The sequence below is a fragment of the Pieris napi genome, chromosome 2 (assembly GCF_905475465.1).
Source record: "Pieris napi chromosome 2, ilPieNapi1.2, whole genome shotgun sequence".
In the NCBI taxonomy this organism is placed as follows: domain Eukaryota; kingdom Metazoa; phylum Arthropoda; class Insecta; order Lepidoptera; family Pieridae; genus Pieris; species Pieris napi.
Window position 1 is genome coordinate 6,445,993 of NC_062235.1, and position 22,869 is coordinate 6,468,861.

General features: G+C 31.4%; 1 protein-coding gene across 2 annotated transcripts in view; it reads left to right on the forward strand.

Moving 5' to 3' along the window:
• Positions 1-6,276: 6,276 nt before the first annotated feature.
• LOC125063072 (TWiK family of potassium channels protein 9-like) overlaps positions 6,277-22,869 on the forward strand; it is a 212,087-nt gene continuing 195,494 nt past the window's right edge. For both annotated transcript variants that reach the window (XM_047669309.1, XM_047669310.1), the window contains exon 1: positions 6,277-6,453. The gene's annotated coding sequence lies outside the window, so the exon portion shown is untranslated. The remainder of the gene's footprint in view (positions 6,454-22,869) is intronic.

Below are 22,869 nucleotides of genomic sequence, written 5' to 3' on the forward strand. Positions count from 1 at the left end.
GATTATTAGTGTGAATTTGCATTTCTTTGGTGGTTTTCTTTACAGGTTTCTTAACATAGAGTCAATGTGAATTAACATTGTTCATTTTCATATCATTATTATATTGTAATAAATTTTCCTGCAGTTGAATTTATAAATTCTCTTTAAAATATTTTCACATTTTTCGGTTACGCGTTACATTATTCCGTTACGCGCATCTAATAACGATAACCGTGATAGTTATAATTCTATTACAATTAATGAAATTCTGAATCTAATGGTTGAAAGATTATTTATTTAATAAATCGTATACACAGTGCAATGACAATCCACTAGTGATTTTTCTTAAATTACCTACCTGTATAATTTTATTGCATTTTAACTGTGACAATAATTGTAAATATTTTAATTTTATTTTAAATAGCACTTGTTCTATATTGTGATAGTGCTCACATACTGTAGTTTGTAAATAGAGGAGAATGAATAGGATATCTTTGTTTTAATTTGCAACCATTCAAAGTAAAAGAAAATTAAAAAAAAAACAAACCAATATTAAATTAATGCCGTTAGAGATTTGAATTGGCGTAACGCAACTAAATACTACGAATTACCTTCGTTAATTTTAATTTGTATATTTGCGTGTGCGGAACAAAAAGTATTGTAGTGTCGTTAATATAAAGAACCAGATGTTTCATAATTTATTAATAGATAAAATAATTGTTTAGGAACATAACATAAAATTTTATTATAAACATTAAAATCAAAGAAAAGTGTTTATAGTAAAAATAACAGTCTATAGATACCCTCTTGAAATGAGAACCATCTAGTTTTATTCACCAAAAACGCACTACACGGTTTTTGACATAAATAATAATGATAAGCATAATTTCTACTTAGAACTAAATATAATACGGCAATATTCATTAAATATAACGTGAAAAAGATTATCCTGCCTTCAAACATATAGGGAAAGACACAAAAATCACAAGTGAACAAATTGAAAATGAAGATTATTTCAATAATTGCATTGAAACTAATTTTACATTTCTGAAATCAATTCATTATGGTACTGGGCTGAGAAAAACAAAAAGAATATTTGCAATGATTAGACAGATAGGTAAATCAACAATGTTTCTCACCATTAGTGCAAATGAAATTGGATGGACTGATTTAGTTCAATTATTATACAAGTTGAAAAATAATGGAGCCGAATTGTCTAAAAAAGATAATGTTGGAATGCAAACAGAATGCAAAATTTCATATTTCAGTGACCATAAGCCATTAATAACAAAAATATATTACAATTAACGAAATTCTGTAATAATCTTAGTAGTAATAAGGTAAAATGAAATAATTGTATTATTTGTATTCATGTCTATGATAATAAAAGCCTTTTCTTAAAATTTATCTGATTTAACTTTTTTAACCAATTTCTGTAAAGTTGCATATAGTAGATCATTTTTCGAAAAATAAGGTCATAAAGAAGTTTTACTTACGTGTGTAGGTACACTAGTACACGAACACATTTTTTTTATTTACACTTCGTTGCATTACAATATAAAAATTTTACTTATTAAAAGTAAAGAAGGGCAACTGACGGCATTATCGCTTTCGAGCGATCTCTTCCAGGCAACCACTGTGAGAAAAGAAAAAAAAATGTATTAAATTAGATAGGCAAGAAGTGGTAAAATACATATTACATACAGTTATTAAGAAGAAAAAGAAACTAAACAGCAACAAAAATCAAACAAAACTAATAAAGGATACATGAAAAATAAAAAGTAAAAAGTGCACATGAATCATAATAATTTAATTTAAGATCAGTCAAAAAATGCAAAGGTGCTACATATTTAAACAAAGTTCTAGATCTAGTTCGTGGTGGACCTTAACTATTAATGTTTCTAACAAAGTTTGCAACTTAGAGTGCTTCATAGAAGTTGCTCCAACTCAGGCAAAGCATGGCAATGGTGGAAAATACAAGTTAGCGGGTCAGAGCAGTTTGAAAAAAATGGTATTGATCAAACGGAAGTTATAAAAAGAAAAAAACGCAAAAACTATTATATCGCAAAGTGGGAAAGGGAACATTTTGCCCTGACTTTATGACTAGCTGTGGGACTCTTCTCTCGCGAATTAATTTGTAAATTATAAGTATTTTATATAGCGTAGCCCTTAGTGTAAGTCATTTACCTAAACACTTATGAAGTCGAATTCTTTATAATTCTTACCACAATTTAAAGAAAATATTAGTTTTCATAATCTCAGTATAACAAGATTTACACTACTATTTGAGACTGTGATATTTTATAGTCTCATATTATTAATGACTTAGGAATCCGTCCCACGAATTTGATGATGCTGATTATGTAGGTGTCTCGGGGGACCTTGATTGGAACACCTCGAAGTGATTTTTGCTGCCGGAGTTGCGTCTAAGTATTAAAAAAATGATTTAAAATGTTGTGTAATGTATTGAAATTCATAAACAAACCGTACATTTTGTACTTTTCTGTTGGTATTAGAGATGTGACATTCTGCATAAAAAAATCGGTTTTTTAATTAATCGATTGTTTTTTAGCATGAAAAATCGATGAATAAAAAATAATCCCGACCTAAAAATATAAAACTTATATAGAAATCGGAAACCACGTACGAAATGTACTTACGTGAGTACACAGACCACATCTACGTATTTTCCTTCGTGACTACCGGTTAAATACAATATTTAAGGTGCGGTAGCTACAAGTGGGATGACTCAAGAGCACGAGTATACTTGAAATGCTCTCTAGATCCTCCCATTTGGGCTCAACTCGATCTTTACGATTAATTGAGAGGGCAAAAAGGGAACGTAAATTGGCTTTCGACCAGAGACTTGGAACACACCTGTGTAATATTAAATGAGTAAACGTTTAACTTTTTAAAAAATGGTATTGTTTATGATGAAAAACGAACTATTATTTTGATATCAAGATTATCAATGGTCAAAACCACAGGTATTTAAAAAACCCTTGAAGAAACCTTTGAGACTGGAATAGAATCCGAAACAAGAGTTATTTTGTTGCCTCATTTGTATAGGCGTATAAATTTACTAAGAAGTTCTATTCATTTAAAAAGCAATACATATAATAACTTTTACTTAAACCAAAGATCACCACAAGACTATCAGATACAAACGCGTGCTTACCGCCAGGAGAAAACTGGGTAGTCTTGACAAACTGGTAATGGTTGGGATGAGCTGTAGTCGATCAGGAGAAACAGGAAAAGTTGTGGATCGATCGATCGATCGATCGATCGCCTACCAATTATGAATTTCAACATCCATAATGCCCTGAGACAAGCTGAGGATAGAGTGGTTTGGAGGCAGCATGTTGATCAGTTAGGGCTTTTCAAGATTACGATATTATTAAGATTATATTATTAAGATTATATTATTAAGATTAAGATATTATTTTTTAAGATCACTACCTTTTGTACTGAACACTACGAAGAAAAAGACACTAGAACCTTTTTTATTCAAACAGATGCAACCATATTTTTATTTTGAAACGCTTAATTCAGTTGCCATCGCGTTTCTTTTTCATAACTATTTTAATCATATTTTTCAAACAGTTGTATTTTATTAAAAGCAATACAATATCACTTAAACTTAAAGCTAACTTTAATGACCACAGCTTTCAGAATATCAAATGACTTACGTTTAAATCGATATTTCGGGCGTTATTAAGGGTCCTATTTAACCTCTATTTTCATGGAAAAGGTTGAACACACCGTTCTGCAAGTCATAATTCGTTCTTTAATATATTTATAGGGGATGCCCGTGCCGCAATCTGTTTCCGAAATTGGAATATTTTTTATTTTATTCTAATATTTTTAGCTAAAGGTAAGCGTTTGAAATATTGAAGCGTTTACAGAACTATGTAGAAGATAAATAGGTTAATTATTTATAAGTCAAAAGCGTGGTATGTGATTTTAATTCTAAAACTTCGTGATGAGCAGACCTAAATTGGTGTTAAAGATCACTCGAGACTAGGTAACATTAACCTAAAAATACTTAAAATAGACTTTTATTGTAACTAATGTCTAAATATAATGTACTAGCAGACCGCCCAAGCGTTGCTGTGGCTAAGGTTTTTGTTATATTAAATAGTAGTAAACTATTCAAGGGAAACGGTATGAGAACTTATGTGAAACGTTGGTACTCTTAACACAGCGCCATCTGTTAGAATTGTATCAAATAATAAACAAATATTTGCAATAAAATAATATTGCGAGTATAAATTGAGATGTAAGCTATCCGTAAGCTATCCTATCTTTTAAGTTAGATCAAACTGCACACGGTGTGTAAATTTGATTGATATCGGTTCGGTAGTTTAGGAGTCCATAGCGGACAAACAACGTGACGCGTAATTTATATATATTAAGATTAGATAAGATAAAAATCTTTTCTAAGGCTTTCAGACATAAAATCTAGATAAAGCGGTAAATAAACAAAGTCAATTCGTACTTAAAGGCCTTTAAAAGGCCACCGGCTAAAAATCAGATCTTAAGATAGATTTATTTTCATTTCCATTTGAAATATCGACACGCTCTGATATCAAAAGATTTAGGGCTGACGTTTGAAGATTAAATCGGCTTTCCTGTAGCACTCGTAGCCGCCAAGTGTTGATTGACATCTGAGAACGCTAAGGAAAAATCATACATTTAGAGATCTAAGACCCGTCAATTGCGAGGAAAATACGTTTAATGTAAGATTTATTAAGGGAAATATACCTTATAGCTATGGAGACTGGAATTTTTATTCTGTGGTAGGTAACAATTCTATATACACATTAAAGGCCATAATTTGTGACTGAGAATGGCCTATATATATCTAGATACTAGCTGACCGGGCAAACGTCGTTTTGCCATGTATATCATTTATAATAAAAAATAGGGGTTGATCGTAGAGGGGTGAAAATTAAGGGTTGTATGTATTTTTTGATGCTGTATCATAAAATAATTTGTCTAAAAATTAAAAAAAAAAATTAGGGGTGGACTACCCCTAACATTTAGGGGGATGAAAAATAGATTTTGGCCGATTCTCATAGATACCGGATAAGCACAAAAAATTTCATCAAAATCGGTCAAGCCGTTTCGGAGGAGTATGGCAACGAAAACTGTGACACGAGAATTTTATATACATATTAGATATGTATGGCACTACAACCCTTTGGGAGTCTATGCCTCAGTTTTCTGTATTTATTTCATTGGTTAATAATGAGCAAATTGGATAACAGCCAAACTGAGTCAATCGGTTGATTAAAAGTTTTAATTATAAAAGATCGTATACCATTACCGTACGTTTATTTAGCGGCTTAGGTAACTATTGATTCATAAATAGTGACTCTCATAACTCCTGTTATCTCATGTCGGTTGCCTCAAGACCCACCAGGGATCGTGGAAATGTTTAGTGGGCATATAGAAAAAAACTTGGCGCGCAAATGTAGTTTGAATGCACTACCTCAGTAGCACGCATACTAGGAGGCTATTGCTTACACTCAATACAATTAAATATTGGAATACCACTGGTGTCTTCTGAAATAAAAATTAAGTATAATAAAGCCCGGTATAATTATGTGATTTATTGTTGTACCAACAATCTATAAATTTAAAGTCTAATTTTCTATTCATATGAATAGAAAATTAGACTTATATAAATAACGCGTAATTTATACTTCCAAAGAATAAACATGATATATTTTAATATTTGTTATTATTTGTAGATGAGAAGATGTCTTCAGTCACCGTAACCAGGCATGCTGTAAAGCACGCGAAACGTCGGAAATTTAAAATTTTGTAAAATAATTGTATATTTATAATACATAACTTCAATCCGGTAAAAAAGTGTTTTCTTTAAATGTGTAAAAGTGTCAATAAAAGACAATACTATTTATAGATACTAAAAATGCCTTCGAGTAAGAAATATTCAGAAATGACTAAAATATAAAATTTTATCAAAAGCACCTGTTACTATTCTGAAGGAAGATTAATCTATTCTTTGTACTAAAGCTTAGCATTTTGAGCACGCACTAGACATTCTTCATGCGTGTTCCCGGTTCCATTAAAATATAATACAGTACACATTCACGTACATTAGCAGTGTACTAATACCCAACGCAATATTCTTGAACGCATTTCATTGTGGTAATCGTCTTTTAAATATTATTGTTAGCAATTTAGCATACGAAGGTATGAGTGAGACGGCTTCAGCTCTCGGAAGGCTTCGTTTTCGTACAGCCTTCAGTTTACCCTTCGTTGTAGGGCGATGCGAACGTGTGTTTCAGGAGTATTGGTTTCAGCTCGCTGTGACGTGCTTGATTTGTGTAATAACTTGCAAATGAGTGAAGTGTACGTTTAAGTGTATCGGATGTTATTACAATTAACTACAATTTAAGTATTGAGTGACTGGAAGGAGGTTTTTGGACCGGTTTGGCAGCATAAGTATGTTTTGATGTTTATTATATTTATGAATTAATTTTAAAAGAAACCTATGAAACTTCTTAAAATATGTTCAATATTATAAGCGTTATAATTTTCTTAATAAAAAAATGTGTATGCGGGAGCGAAGATTGATAATATTCATTCATTATACTTTATCACATTATAACAATAAATTAAAATAACATTTTCGTAAGTCTTATTTACGTATTCTCATTGTTAAATAAAATAATTAAAAGTAAGCATTCATCGTGAATTTGAGACAGTCATTCCGATTGAGCTCTACAGTAGATTCGGCTACGGTGCTACGAGCTACGAAGCTCTTAATCAGCTACGTAGTAAGTTAAGCTACAATAATACGAGTAAAAAGCGTCTCAATCATAACTTTGGATAAAATGGTGGGGGTTTATCAAACGAGCCATTTCCTTTTTCCAAAAATATTTATATTTTTGAGGCATTGCAAATTAGCTAAAAAACTTGGTATGTTGCTTATCTCCAATTACAAATATTTTTAAAGAGACAAATATTTAATATAAAGTATCAATCTGTATCAAAGTGATTTTCTTTGAAATATAAAACTTACTTCTTAAGCGTTGTTTAAACGAAAAAGTGTACTTAAAAAGAAATGATTGAAGGAAAAATCTTGGAAATGTTTTTAAGGAAAGTTTTGTAAGCAATATTAAATCAGCAGCTTAAGAAACGGTCCCCGTGATATTCTAAATTAAATTTCATAATATAAGTTTGTATTTACAAAGCATTACTATTTTTATATGTTCCAAACATATCGTCTCATATAAATTTTAATAATTCATAAGTATATCATCAATTTATTATTGTAATATATTTAAAATCCAGTGTCCACCAACCAAAAGTTAGACCAGTAGATGATTCAGTATTTTTAAAATGATTCGTGTTAACTTGAGTTTGCAATGCAGATATTTCAGCATTACTCAATTTTCTTTTAAACTATGCTCCAAAAACATGTATCTTTAAGATAGAATGTAGGAGAAATGATAGAAGCAAATTTAATAAGAGCAAAATAAGGGTGAGAGTATGAAATAATAAGACGAAGTTTCTCGCATTACTGCCTAATGTTACCGACCGACCGCGCCCGGTATAGCCAAGTTTAACTTAGTTACTTCAGGCAGCTTTTATTCTTGTAATATTCTTGTTAATGTACTTCCTAACTTGCATTATAATATGGAACATATTTTTGTCTTACAATGTTTTGTACAGTTTCGGGATAAATTTTTGCATGATGCGATTAAATAATTTGTTGGTCACGTCACGTTAGATTTCAAAATTAGGATTTCATATCTATATTTAATAACTAAAACATTGCATAAGTGTATATTTTATTTATTGAATAAGTTACATCGCATTACATATTTACACAGATAATCTAGCGATAAAACTTCCAAAATGTAAAATAATTTAAAAAGGAAAATATCTAGCAATTACTATAAACTACGACGTGCGGCAAACAAAACAATTAAAATGGGTTTGTCGAAGCATCTAAAAATACAACTAGATACATTTTGTTACAGAAGATGTTTCATTAATCTATGTATATATTTATTAAAGACTTCAAGATAAACTATATGTACAATATAGATATATATTTCCTCTTTAAAGCCGGTATCACAACGTTAGATGTCTCATAATTCATTAGTCAGCTATCTAACAAAGTTTGGTAAGCGATGTGCGACAAATTTCCACTGCTTGTTGACTTTGGCAGTCGGCGAAGCCTATTGTGTTTATTCGCTGGCTAAGTGGAAACTTATACGTGCTCCAATTGTAACGGATTTCATCTATTGATACATTTCTTGCGTATCCTATATAAAGCCTTTTCGTAGGCGTCTCGACACTTTTGTGTGACGTAATGTGTCTATTACTATTGTCAAGACATGGAAATACATATACATACTTTTACAGTTCACAATACAACACTACTATATATACAAAGAAGCCTGCTACTCATAATTGTGAATTGAGTACTAAAAAATAATTATAACCAAGTAAAGAAAAAACTTTTTAACCGGATTGAAGTTATGTTTTATTATAAATTTACAACTATTTAACATAATTTTAAATTTATCCGACCATTTTTGCCAAAACCCTCCATCTTTTAGTCGATACCAACTCCGGGGAAATAAATACAAATAAGGCAACTTTCTCTACAGCTGTGATACTTTTAGACATCCAACATCTTTTGTCTTCAGTCACCGTGACCGCGCACGTTGAAAGCACGCGAAACGTCGGATAAATTTAAAATTATGTTAAATAGTTGTAAATTTATAATAATACATAACTTCAATCCGGTTAAAAAGTTTTATTCTTTAAATGTGTAAAGGTTATGTAAATCAAAGACAATACTATATAACCAAGTATACAAACTTAATGTAAGAAAGAATCGTAAGAAAGATATTACATAGAATCGGTGTATTTGTGCTGCTGGTACAAGGTGACAAGCGGTGTTTTATTAAACCAATGATTTTCAGTAGCTACTATCACATAGTTTTCAATTTATAAAAGTATGAAGACTCGATCTAGTGGTTAATACTCTCACATAGATGGTATTGTGAAATTTAATTGACGTAGACCGTAGACGTATATCGGAGACCAAAATTGTAATTGCGTCTTACCTTGCGGAGGGGCAATAATCCCCTCCGCAGGTGAAGGTCTTCTCAAAGGATCTCCAGGTATCTCTGTCATGGACAAACTGCATCTAGCTCAAAGTTGCTACATGCCTTGCCCATCTCCATAAAACATTTAGAGCATAGTTTAGGGCTTCGGTAGCTTTAGTAATGCTTCTTATCTTTTTGTGTCTTATTTTATGAATTAAACTTATTTTGAGCATGCTCCGTTTTAGGCCCCATTGGCAAGTTCTGATTTTTCTTTTTAACTTGCCCGTGTCTGTCCTTATTATACACAAGTGTGTAATTGCATTTGTCAAAAGATTTAACATAAACAAAGTTTTATTTAAAGGCTTAACAGATAACCGATAGTGCTAATTAACGTCGGAGCTAGTTTAAATTTACACAGTTACCCGGTCATGTCAAGGTCCCTTTACCGAACGTGCTTCATTTATAACACGGAATGAAATGTCATCGCCTTACTGAAGTAAATATATGAGATGGGAATTGTAATCTGTGCTAACCAAATAAATCTTAAGAGAAATGTCATAATACGTGAGTATACGTAATGCATAAAAGGATTTTTAAATTCCTAAACCACCACTTATGCGTAAAGCGTTTTGGGTGACTTTGTATGCCATCAAAGCTGCTAATTTGATTTTTTTTTGTTTGATAGGTGACTTGATTTAAAGTAAAAGTCAAATTAAAAATAAAATATTTAGGTAACACAATGTACACTTATGAACGTTAATAAAGAAATACATAGTAAATGCTAAACGCTTCTAATTTTCCATTTACTGCCAGTTCTCAAATCAAGGGCGTAGAACGGACGAGAAGAACTGGCAATAAACTCTCCGCCACTCTTTTTAATCGCCAACTTTAACAACCATTACACCATGTTCCACATGATATCTTAAGTAATTAATAATAAAAAAAAACAAAACCAGAGATTTGTCCTCTATCAGAAGTAGGCATAGTGAAATAGGAGAACGCACTTACATTCTTGTGGGAACAACACGCAAATACATACTAAGCAAATACATAATAAGTATGTTTTTAAATTATGAGTGTGAGTGTTCACTCGTACTTTAGAAGAGGGAAGATAGTAAAAAACATATTAAGGGGCGAAATATATGATAAAGAGACTGTAAAGAATGCCAAGTAGTTAAGGCATAAAAGGATTTTCTGTTATCTTCGTTTTATAAAGCTTGTGAAAAATCTGTGATACTTTAAGTTATATATAAAATTCAATGGAGCTGTGACAAAATGCTCATTTTATTTATAGGCATTCAAAAATGTATGCAATTAACTTTGTGGCTACCCAAACCACATCGGTCTATATGAGCCCCGGAAATCAATAAATTATTTAATAGTAAGCAATATCAAAAGTTTCGATGTAAGTTATGTTTTTTTATTTAACACATTTTTTTGATTTGACCACCAATAATTTTATGTGATGTTACTAATCTACTCGTGAGTATGAATGCCGGTATGTCAAAAACGTATTGGATTTGACAGCTGCTGCTAAGTCTCGACTTCAGACGACGCTTTATTTAAAATATTTATCGGGTACAAACCAATATGGGGGTCTAGCCATATTGGTGTCGAAAAGTATTCTACATACACTACCGCTTTTGCGTAATTGTACTGTCGAAAACGCTTCGTTCGTAGCCAAGAGACATGTCGATACATTACCGCAAAGTCGACAGCGTAGATGCGAGCTGCTGTTCGTAGCACCTTATTCCGTCATATTGTCTCTGGATTAAATGTATTCCTAATGTCACTTTTATAAACAAATAAAAGTTAAAACTTTACAATATTATTGTAAATTTGCAATTGAAAGCTGCAAAAGATACATTAGAATGTCAGCAAGGTCGGAACAATTTTCGATTAAAGTGGAATTTACGGAAGGTGCAAAGTGAATATGTGAATTTAATTGCATGTTTAAATTAATTATGGTTTGTTTCATGTTTTGTCGGAAATTTAAGGCTACAAATAAATACAATATTTTGAAATTGCATAATCGCGATATATAATAATTAGTAGTACTCATACTTTGATATTTTTAGGATTTGACCTCACAACTAATCTGCAAAATGAAGAAGCAACATATTTTGTTACCGGTTAGAAGAAACAATAGAAATAGTACTGTGGATTGATAAATAAAGAGTGAAAATAAGGTTGACTAGAAGTTGATAAAGTCCAAAGAATTAAAAAACAATAGAAAAAAAACGTAGACTAGTGTGAACACTGAAATTAGAGTTTGATTAAAGCTTTAATTAGGTTTGGTGTTTGTGCTTGAACATTTTTAATGTCAATTTGAAAGCAGAATTTTATATAAGTGTAGATTTTATTAGTGATTTGCTACTAGTTGGAATTATCTCTGTTTATGTCCAACAAACAATTTCAGTTTAAGTTGGAGTCATAAAGGTTGATTGTTTATAATAAATTTATACTTTTAGAAAGTGAGAATTGAAAAGCAGCAAGTACTCAATGAAATGAAAAGAGGGATTAATAAAAATTATAAAATAGAAACTTAGTCTGGTATGACATTAAAACCCTTAATGAACCTTTGATTCCATATTGATGTTCCAACATCTTAGATATAAATTTAAGTTTGATGCTGATTTTAAGTTAATATTTATGTCAATTAACTTTTGGTTATATCAGTGATTTGCTACTAGTTAATATGTAAATGCAAAATCTGTTTAAGTAAGAAATGAATAAACATTGTATGTTATGTATTTGTCAGTTTTATTTTTGGTAATTTACCTATGTCTTCTTTAGTAGGAAAAGCCATTAAAGTGGTTCAATATCAGTTTATTTTACAAGAATATACAGGTAATGCATATATGAATGACCCATACCTACTAATAGTTAGGAATATTAAACAAACAGGTAGCAAAATACAAATGTTTCAGTTATGGTTATTTTTTATTAAAATAAGGCACCAAATATCTTCCTTAACATAATTGCAGTCTGCATTATATCATACTCCACTTGTCTTATTTTTTACATTATTCATAAAATGCTTCATTCCCCATTATCAAATTATTTTTCAGGTACATAATATAACACTTAAATTAATTAAAAGATAAGACTTTAATAAAACTTGTCCATTTGTGGTTTTTTTCTATATTTTTAGTTGTCTTATTAGCTTCTCTTTTTCTGAAAATAAAATATTTTAGTTAGTACTTTGATCAAATAGAAAACTGACAAACTAAACTGTAAGATCGGTCCAAGGTTTGTTCAATAGGTAACTTTAATATTAAAACTCTACTTAATTCTAAACTTAAAAATATACTTAATTGGTCACTTTGCTGCTTATTGTCAATTAAAGTTTTTAATAACCAAACAATGTCAGTAACTCCCAAGGGACTTAAATTCAAACTTCTCATTCATTAACAATATTATAATAACTTCTCTAGTATATTAACATTTGTAAATAATTAAAGAAAATATCTGCTTACCATTACTTAGTATTGCTCACTAGATTTTATATTTCCAAAGTTCAAGAAGTATAAATCCACTTTATTTGATTAATTTAAATCAATATTATATCATTAGCTTCTATTATAATTACAATAAAATATATTTAGAACTTCTAATTATGTTCATTAGTGACTGCTTTCTCATCTGAAATATAAATAAAATGTACAATCATTTTACTTTGTGATAACATAATATAAGCAATATTAAATGGTATATGTATTTTTCAAACTAAAGAACAATTTTATAAACTTACATGCAATATAAATATCAATAAAAGATATCCAATATAAACAGGATTTACCTCTACTAATTTGCTGATTTTCTTGATATTTTCATATTTATCTGTGTCTATTATGTTATCCTCGCATTGATTCATAGAAAAACTAAAACTCATAACTTAAAAATATTCACTCTAGTTTACATTATTATAATTACACGAGACCGTTAAAAAAAGACAGATAACAAATTAAAACCACTTCGTTAAAACGTCCAAAATATGAGATGTTTTTAAAACGGTAGTCATTAAAGATGGCAATAGTTGTACTGAATTATTGCAAACAGCAGCTTTTGAGATCACGCTAAAACATGGCGGAGAAACGCCGTTTTTTCTACACTGCCGAAACATTAATTGGCCGTTGGCTACCGAATAGCGTAAGCGTTAATGTGTGTCTTTTCGTAGCACTGTCATGGCGTCGCTTATTGTATCCCGACTCACGCCTTTAGGGCCTAGGCTACCGACTGTCGACACGAGCTGTCATTTTCATACAAATTTAGTTTTCGACTTTCTACATACACTACTGTTAAGCCATCTTGGCTAGACCCCATGTATGTTTTAGAAGTATTAGGAAAAATATAATTAAATATTAATACAAACACGAATAATATCAAAGATTATTTTATAGCAGAAAGTAAAACTTGAATTTATAATAAAAGGTATTGTTTTAGTATTGTTAAACAATTGAATTTAATCTGTCCAGATATCTCGAACATAATTATTTAGGTCAAGTGTGAAACGAAATATCTAGTCTGCGATAGCAAAGAGCGTGGAAATAATAGAATAATGATTTGAAAGACAATTTCACCTAAATTCTTTTGATAGAAAACTTCGTTTTAAAATTCTATGACGATTTAGGTTGGAAATTAAAAAATAATATCTCACCGTCACCGGAAGAGGGGAACAAAAGAAATCATTCATATTCAATAGACTTATACCACGGCTTATTTCTGAACGAACCATCGTGAAAGATAGTCATTTATATGACCTAGGGCTGTCGCTTCTCGAGGTAGAAATAACACGAATAAAAACAGAAATCGAGTGTTCAGAAAACAACTTTTATATAAAACAACATATTTGTAACGTAAATGGTTAGATAAGAACAGTATACCTTATTCATATTGTGATTTTAAGACGTGTTAGTTTATTTTCGCTATTTTAGTAAAAGGAATATTTGTGAACGGCCATGATTAACTACTTGAATGCGGAAACCACATTTCTGTATTTTTTACTTTTTCTTTTCCTTTAAGGCTTAGCATAATAATATGAAAGTTTTTTAATTTTGCTCCTAAAACAATAAAATAAAGTCATCTCAAGAAATTTCTAAGTGTAAACGATTGAAAAATAGAACCACATATATAGTCCTGTCCGACTTATATGACGAAACCTGTAACACCGAACAAATTATTAATATACAATATATTCGGGAACTAAGCCAAAGAAAATATATATAAATAAAATGTCTCGTTCGCATATCGCGATAATATATCTTTATTATAGACCAATATTAGACATTTTGATTACCCCTCTAGTTTTCAGTAAATATATAAAACGGAGTTAATTAAAATCATTGGCAGCCCTATTTATGGTCTACACAGGTGTGTTTGCCAGAACTGTCGTTCGTCCTGAGATAGGATTTTTCAAAACGTGATTGAGGCGTGAAAACTGGAAACTATCTACTTCTTTGTTCCCCTGCTCTATTTTGCGGGGCTGTTTTGCTTTTGGGTAGAAATTGGCTTTTCGTTTTGTTAGAATATGACAAGCTATCTCTTTGATAGATGGAGGTGGAAATGAGGTTGTGTTTTTTTTCGCCCTCGTTGACAAAGTTGAATGTATGGTGCAATTGTTATTCGGCGAGTATTTTAGTAGTTTAAACGTGAGAATCTCACTTTTTGGTAATTTTTCCTATTACATTGGAAATACAAATGTAATTTTTCTGTTTACAATACCTTAGCGAAGCTACAACAATAGGTTCGTAGAACAGGAAAGTATATGTAATATATGCGTATACACAATATAATTATTTTTTATTATTGAGTATCACCTACAGAAACACTGTGAATAAAAGCGGAAAGAACAATAAGCAAGAGCAAATAAGTTAGAGAAGAAATAAAACAAATGAGTCACACTTTTACAAATGTAAAACAAAATAACCCTGATGAGAAATATAAACAAACAACCAAACATGTGTTTAATAATAAGATTATTTTGTCCAACTTTTATTTTGTTCTCTTTGGAGGAGAACTCTCAGGCCTTGGGGTTCAAGTGCACAGGCGCTAATTCAATATAATAATAAGTTGGCGCCTGGGAAGAATATTGTAAATACTCTATATTTAACTATCTTTTTCGACATATTTAACTACTTGTATATCTTTACTAAAATTCGAACCCAAGCACAACTTTTTTCAACATAAACTTAGCAATATTTTTCAATTTTCCTCTGTAATATTTTCCCGTAGCGATTATAAAATCGTTTTCAAATCCAACTCTCCGTTTCATGATTGATGAAAAATTCTTCAATTCATTTCTAGAACAATAGTACTTATATAAATTAAGTGAAGCATTGTTGGATATAACAATAAGCGAAAGAAGAAATTAAAGTAAGAACGCATCGCTGAATCCTAATATTGTAAATGTAAAAATAGTTTATTTAGACTTTAAAGTAATAAAAATTATAAATAATTTAAAAACCTTACATTTTAAGAGAGTTTTCTTTCTTATGAACTAGCTACATATTATTGGGACTGCAGTCGTTTCATTCATTGGTATTTATTTAAAGTTTATTTTTATTCATCTTCATACTTATTTTATTTTATTAACTTGTAGACCCGGCCAAGCGTTGCTGTGGCTAAGATTTTTGTTATATTATATAGTAGTAACTATTCAAGAGAAAAGGCAGGATAACACCAATACACCATGCTTTTTTGGTGGTTATGCCATTAAATTGTAGCTTATGTGAAACGTTGGTAATTTTGATAAGGATCAATACATAGGTACGAATAAAGAGCCTTTTCTAGCGGTGGTATTTTAATAAAAAAAAATTAATAAAAGGACGCTTATTGCGAAGTAACTATAAAATATAGAGACATGCTGTCGCGACATTTTTTATAGATCCTGTCCTGAAAAATTGTAATACATCATTTTGTTTTATCATTAATAGTTTTCGCAGCGCACACGATTAAAGGAAGTTTTTTGTTCATTTTTTTACACCTTGGGATAGATTATTCAAGTTTTAGTAAGCATCCCTAATTATTTGAAAATGAAACATAGCCTATGTCACTTGGGAATAGTGTAGCTTGCCAACGATGAAAGAATTTTTTAAAATCGGTCCAATAGTTTCGGAGCCTATTCATTTCAAACAAACAAAAAATCAAACCTTTCCTCTTTATAATATTAGTATAGATTAGTTATATGCTTATTTTAATCTATTATTAATTTGTGGCGTATGTTTATTGGAATTAAAAATAACCGTGGCGCTGTTTTAAACACATTTAACGTCCTGGAATAGTTCGTTAAATGCGTAAAAGTATCCCAATTCCCATGTAAAGATTATGTACATAAGTATAGAAAGTTTTAAAAACCATTATAGTTTATTTATTAGTGACTATACCTATACAAAATGTCGTTTTTAATTCTGATTAGTATTAGCTTTAAAAAATTTAATGGAAGTCACAATTTTAAGTTAAATTGAAGTTATGTATTATTATAAATTTACAACTATTTAACATAATTTTAAATTTATCCGACGTTTCGCGTGCTTTACAGCGTGCGTGGTCACGGTGACTAAAAAGAAAAAACTTTTTAACCGGATTGAAGTTATGTATTATTATAAATTTACAACTATTTAACATGATTTTAAATTTATCCGACGTTTCGCGGATGACGGTGACTGGTGGTGAAATTTTATTATTATTTTTTTTTTTTTCAATATTTCTTTTTTGGCGTTCCTAAGTGTACATAGTGTTACCTTTATGAATAAATGATTTTAATTTGATTGATAAACTCGTGATGCATAAATATATAATAAAATGGACTTTAAATCAACGTGGCATGTTACTTCGTGATTAAAACTTCCTCGAACTTTGTTATCGGTTTAAAATAGTCTTCTTGCATTCATCGTATTATGTCATTGAATGCAGATGGTGCAAAGTTTGTGCCCGAACAGGCGGCATTTGAAACCTCAAGCACCTTATGTTGCCTATCGATGCACTTTTACAAGGATACTAATCCTAGTTCCTGTATTTTTGCAAAGGTTTAAAACGCTTTCACTGTTAAACCCTCGAACCAATTTTGATGATATACATTTAGATTTAATATTATTGTCTAAAGCTTTTACGAGGATGTAGCGTTCGTTCTCTAACTTTGACAGCTATAATGACTGAAAAGTATACTTTAGTAATAGTAGCGTATATTATTTTAATGTGGTGAATTAGGAAGCTTTGTTTGTTTGTAGATAGTATATATAGTAGTACTAGCAGATCGGCCAAGCGTTGCTGTGGCTAAGGTTTTTGTTATATTACATAGTAGCAAACTATTCAAGGGAAACGGTAGGAGAACATCAGTCATGGGGACCACCATGCTTTTTTGGTGGTTATGCCATTAAATTGTAGCTTATGTGAAACATACTTTCAACACAGCGCCATCTGTTAGAATTGTGACTATCAAATAATAAACAAATATTTTGCAATAAAATAATATTGCAGGTATGAATTGAGATGTAAGCTATCCTATTTTTAAGTTGGATCAAACTACACACGGTGTGCAAATTTGATAGATATCGGTTCGGTAGTTTAGGAGTCCATAGCGGACAAACAACGTGACACGTAATTTATATATATTAAGATATGTACTCAGTTGGGGAACGATAGACGTCGAGGTGTTGCCGGTAATTTTAGTATGATAAAACTCTTTATATATAATTGTATGACAAAGGTATTTAAATTTTTACCTAGTCTCCTATTTTGTCATTATAATTAATTGGAAGTTGGAAATTAGCTAAGATTTTTAACTTTTCAAAACATTAGTCTAGATTACGTATTGCTTTTACGTCAAAAAAGGTTAAGTTACGCTACACTGGTAAGGATTAGTGGAATCAGAAAGTACAGATTTCGTGTTGGGCTCGAGAAAAGCGGCTTATCGCCCCACGAAGTTATAATACTGTAAACGACGTACCTTTTAACGTGTCAATTAGGGCAGGTATTTGTGTTTTTCAAACTGACTTTTACCGATCTGTAGATACAAATTATTACAGAATATTTTCTTTATGTGAAGATGTTCTTCTCATCGTTTAGTAGTAATTTAGTAGCCTTATCAAATTATTTCATTCCTAACCTTGCTTCTTCGAAGAAGAACCAGCCGCCCATTTTTGCCTCAGTGATAATTTTTCTTTCTAGTTTAAAGCAGTACAAATTTATCCAAGAAAGCATTTGAGTACTGAGATGAAATTTACCGTAAGTACATCTCAATACCGTAGGACAATTCAATAATATACACTATAACTTTGGACAACTCTAAAGGCTAAAAGGGAAAAAATAAAAACATATATCAAATGTTTTACATTGAACATAATTCGGCAGTTACACACACAGTAGAACATAATCGTCTCATTACTCTGTACCAAAATAACACAGAGAACGTAGAAAATCTCCAAGGCAACAGAAATAGTAGACTTTTCTTTTGCCATACATGAAAAACAACTGGGTACTTAGTCATTACTCTAATGGCACGTCACACGTAGGGAATGAGGTAAAAGGACGCACTCAGCCTTAGAGGTTGTGAGGTAAAAAGGACTTGGTTTGTGAGGATAAGCCCCTGGGTGCGATACGATCGCCGTCTAAGATAAGGACAATAAATTACTATGGCCCACCCGCAATTACTATTTGTACCAGAACAGAATAAGAAATAGTTTCTTTGATTGAATTCAACTAAGTGACAAGTTAACTTGTGTTGATTGAATTTTTTTTAATTTTTTTTAATTGGACAATTCACACCAATTGACCTAGTCCCATGCTAAGCTGGTGAAGCTTGTGTTATGGGTACTAGGCAACGGATATACATACATATTATAGATAGATAGACATATAAATACATATTTAAACACCCAAGACCTAAGCACAACACCAAATGCTCAACACATCGATGTTTGTCTCAGCCGGGGATCGAACCCGGGACCCATGAATTCGCAGTCAGGGATACTAACCACTAGACCAATAAGCCGTCAAAATTAAGATTACTTTCAAAATAGTCGTACGTAAAGGTTTAGTATCAAAAATTAAGTTTGGACTTCCATAACCACGTATAAAATTAAAAAAAAACGTCCAAGATTTTCAATTTAAACGCTTTGTGGTTTGACACAACTTTACCACCAAGTTTCGAACTCTGTCATAAAAATGTTCAACATTTCGTTTTGAAAAGCCAAAAATTATATCCTCTCTAGTGGTTTCATATTACCCTCATTAGTGAGAACTTTTTGTTTAACGGACGAAAGGAAACTGACATGATTTAACCCATATGATTTACTTTGAAATAGCCGTAACCGTCAACACGAATGAACTCGAAAATAACATAACTTCTCCCATTATTCACAGGCAGTTTGTTTTTGGGGAAATGTAATTTTGATCCCTTTAATGCCATCTTAAATAAAACAGTCCTACCGTGTAATGCTGTGTAAAACAATTTCGAGATTGTATCACGACAATGTTCTGACGGAAACGTAAAATCATTGTCAATTGTCACTTTTTGACAGTGATACATATGACACATACCGAAACAATTGTTAATCCGTTTGAATGATACCTACAAGCTTACAAGTAATTTGTTAAAATATTAATTATTTATGGTTAATGGTATATGTCGTCAATGACTACATTTACCTTTAATCAAGCTTTTATTTATATTTCGATAGGTACCTTCATTGAAGATTGAGCTAACTTAAAGTTTTTTTTTGTTTGTTTGTATAATATCGATAAACAAAACATGTCTCCTTTTTGTAGGAAAAGTTACATTTGAATTTACACTATTGCAAAATATCTTACTTTTTATGTATAATAAATATCCGCTTCTTTAGTAGTAGCTATTTTATTATTAAGAGATCTAAAAATATCTCTAGTAAAACACACACATTTGTGTGGACAAAAACAATGCTAGAGAATTTTTACTGAGCTTTATAAAATGTTACTCGTCAAACGTCCTTTGGTGTTTTTTGAAGTCGGTTAAAAGGACGTCTAAAGGTGGGAACTGACCAACGTTACGAGGTGTAATGTAACATGTAATGTAATGTTACACAGCGAGCATTCGTGCAGTCAGTACGTCATGTTACGGGGAAACCAGCGAGCAACGAGCCGCTCGTTGCTCGCTTTGAGTGCTCCACCCGGCTGTCGGTTTTTTGGCGAATCCTTTGACTGTTACGCGGTTCAGTAATTACGCGTCGCACGTCGCGAGTGATCATGATTATGATTTTCTATAAATTGTCTCTTTTTTAAGTACTTTTGGTCCAATTAAATTCAACAGTTCTTCAAAATCGAGACCTGCGTACAAAGTTTTTATACTGTCCAGTAATCATTTGGTTTTTAATATTGCAATCAATAACAAACCACCTCATACGCCTGTGTTTTTAAATAAGTTTTATGTCCAGTAAATTTTTTTCTTCTTCTTAATTTGGATGAAACAATAATTAAATAGAATGAAAGATATCAACATTATCACTATCACATCTCGTGAACACAGAGTTTTGACGAGCATGTTACGCCGATTTTAGAACACAGCGTAACATGCTCGATGCGTAACACGCTCGATGCGAATGCTACATTACACCTCGTAACTTTGGTCAGTTCCCACCTTAAAACAAATCACTAAAACTACTGTAAGTATGTCATGATGATTCGGAATGCGTGACGAGATGTTTTTTTTTACGGAAAACAAAGAGTGAGCGATGAATGAGTCCCTTTGTACGCGAAGTAATAACTGGTCTCTAGAGTAAGTGTATTTTTCTTGTTATTATGAGCCCTTTGTTGGAATTCATGTTCTAATAATTTCTATCAGAATGTTATTTTGCGAAATATATTGTAATTATTATTGAACAAGAGCTTTCATATACAGTATGTTTATTAGAGATTATGCTTACCTGGTCAAGTTCAATGGGAATCCGAGGGCAAGGCAGCGGGCTATGCTGTGATAAGTTTATAAAGAATTCCGCGTTTGTTGTAAGTCAACATGAATTTGTCTTTTGATCAGTTTTATTATTGTTGAGTGAATTTTTCCCATTAAAAAAAAACCAGATTAAGTTAATTGGTTTCTTTTGTTGATTATAAATTATGTTTAAATGTAATAATGTTTTATAATATTAAATAATATGCAACTGAACTCCTACGTTGACACACTAATTTCATGAACCTTATCCTACCAATTTTCCTAAATAAGTGAATGGTTTATGGAAAATCTATTTTCACAGTCAATAGGCACATCGATAAAAACCTTTAATATGCTATTTGGCGCATACCAACGGAGGTTTGTAAAAATCTGTGCGCAGAGCAAGAAAGCTGCAGAATGGTGAATATAGATTTTCGCACAAGGTGTTTTATGAAATATTATCAATAAAACGCCCTTAAACCGATTTAGTCAAAGTTAAAAGGAAGCGTAGCCGTTAACAAGATAAGAGGGACCCGATAATGGGCTTTTTGTCGCCAACCATACTCAAGATTAAATTGCCGAAACACAAATTCGATTATAACTCGCATTTTGCGGGGCACTTACTAAAACCAGTGTGTAACCTCACTCCAAAATAGAGTCTACGCCTCGCAGTTTAGCCCGAAAATTGCATGCATCTTTTATTCAACGGCATATCTCTATGGTCAAATATCATGTTGGACATCGCTGCCACAAAATAACGGGCCTCACGGGTGTCTGATATGTGAAATGAGACTCGTAACTGCCTCATTACGTTAGGGTAAGTATATTTGGGATTTTTCAAATAGGTCGACGAAATGTACGAGAAAAAATAGCGTGCTTTTATCGAATTTTCGAAGCCTTTGTGGGGTGCGTGCAGTCAGTTATCGGTTTAGAACGAGCCTTCCATCATATTTGTGGTTGTATGTAGATTGTCGGCCTTTTTTATCTTTGAATTTTTAAATAAAAGGAATTTCTGGCTGAATGTCGCGGTTATTAAATAAAGCTCATGGTTTGGACAGGAAGCATTTAAAATGCTTTTATTAATGGCTTGTGGGCGGAATTCAGAGTGTGGTTTGTAATTACGAAAAGATAAAAGTTATGCCACATTCTTTAATAATTAAATAGTAATTAGTAATTATTAATTACATACTTTAAATAATAATTATTATTTTTAAGTCTCATGTTCTGGTAACTTTAGTTTAGTTACTTTTTCCACCCATCACTAATCCATTACATCTAAAACAAATCATATCCTTCACCGCAAAAAATGTACTATACTTATAATGAAATTAGATAGAATGATACGTACTCTATTTTTGGTTGGTTACACTTTTTTTGGAATACACAGTGTTAAAAATTCAAGCCGCCTGGAAGTTTTCATCGACGCTTTCGAGATTCTTCTTTGAGAATTAGTAATACAATTCATGCAAACGATTACAACAGACAAAACCGCAAGGCATAAGCCCTATTAATCGTACAGAGTATCTACTTTTATTTATGATTATAATTAGGAATAGTAAACTTGGCATCAAATCGACATCGCGTAAATATTAGAAATCTTCGAGTGAATATTGTTACACACGAAACACGGTACATCTAATATAATAGGTTGGGGAAAAAGTTTCTTCGCATTTTTTAAGAAAATTCAAAACATTTTTTAATATAGTTTATTTACATTTAACTAAAGTATGTAGGTACCATTTTGTTCGATAACTTTTTGCCATTATTTAGGTAGGGACATGATCCCATTGCTATAGAAATTTTGGGGCTTCTGATCAAAATACCGCGATAATTGGTTTTGGCAGTCCTCTCGTGATGATAACCTGATACTTCCTAAAGAATTCTGAAGAG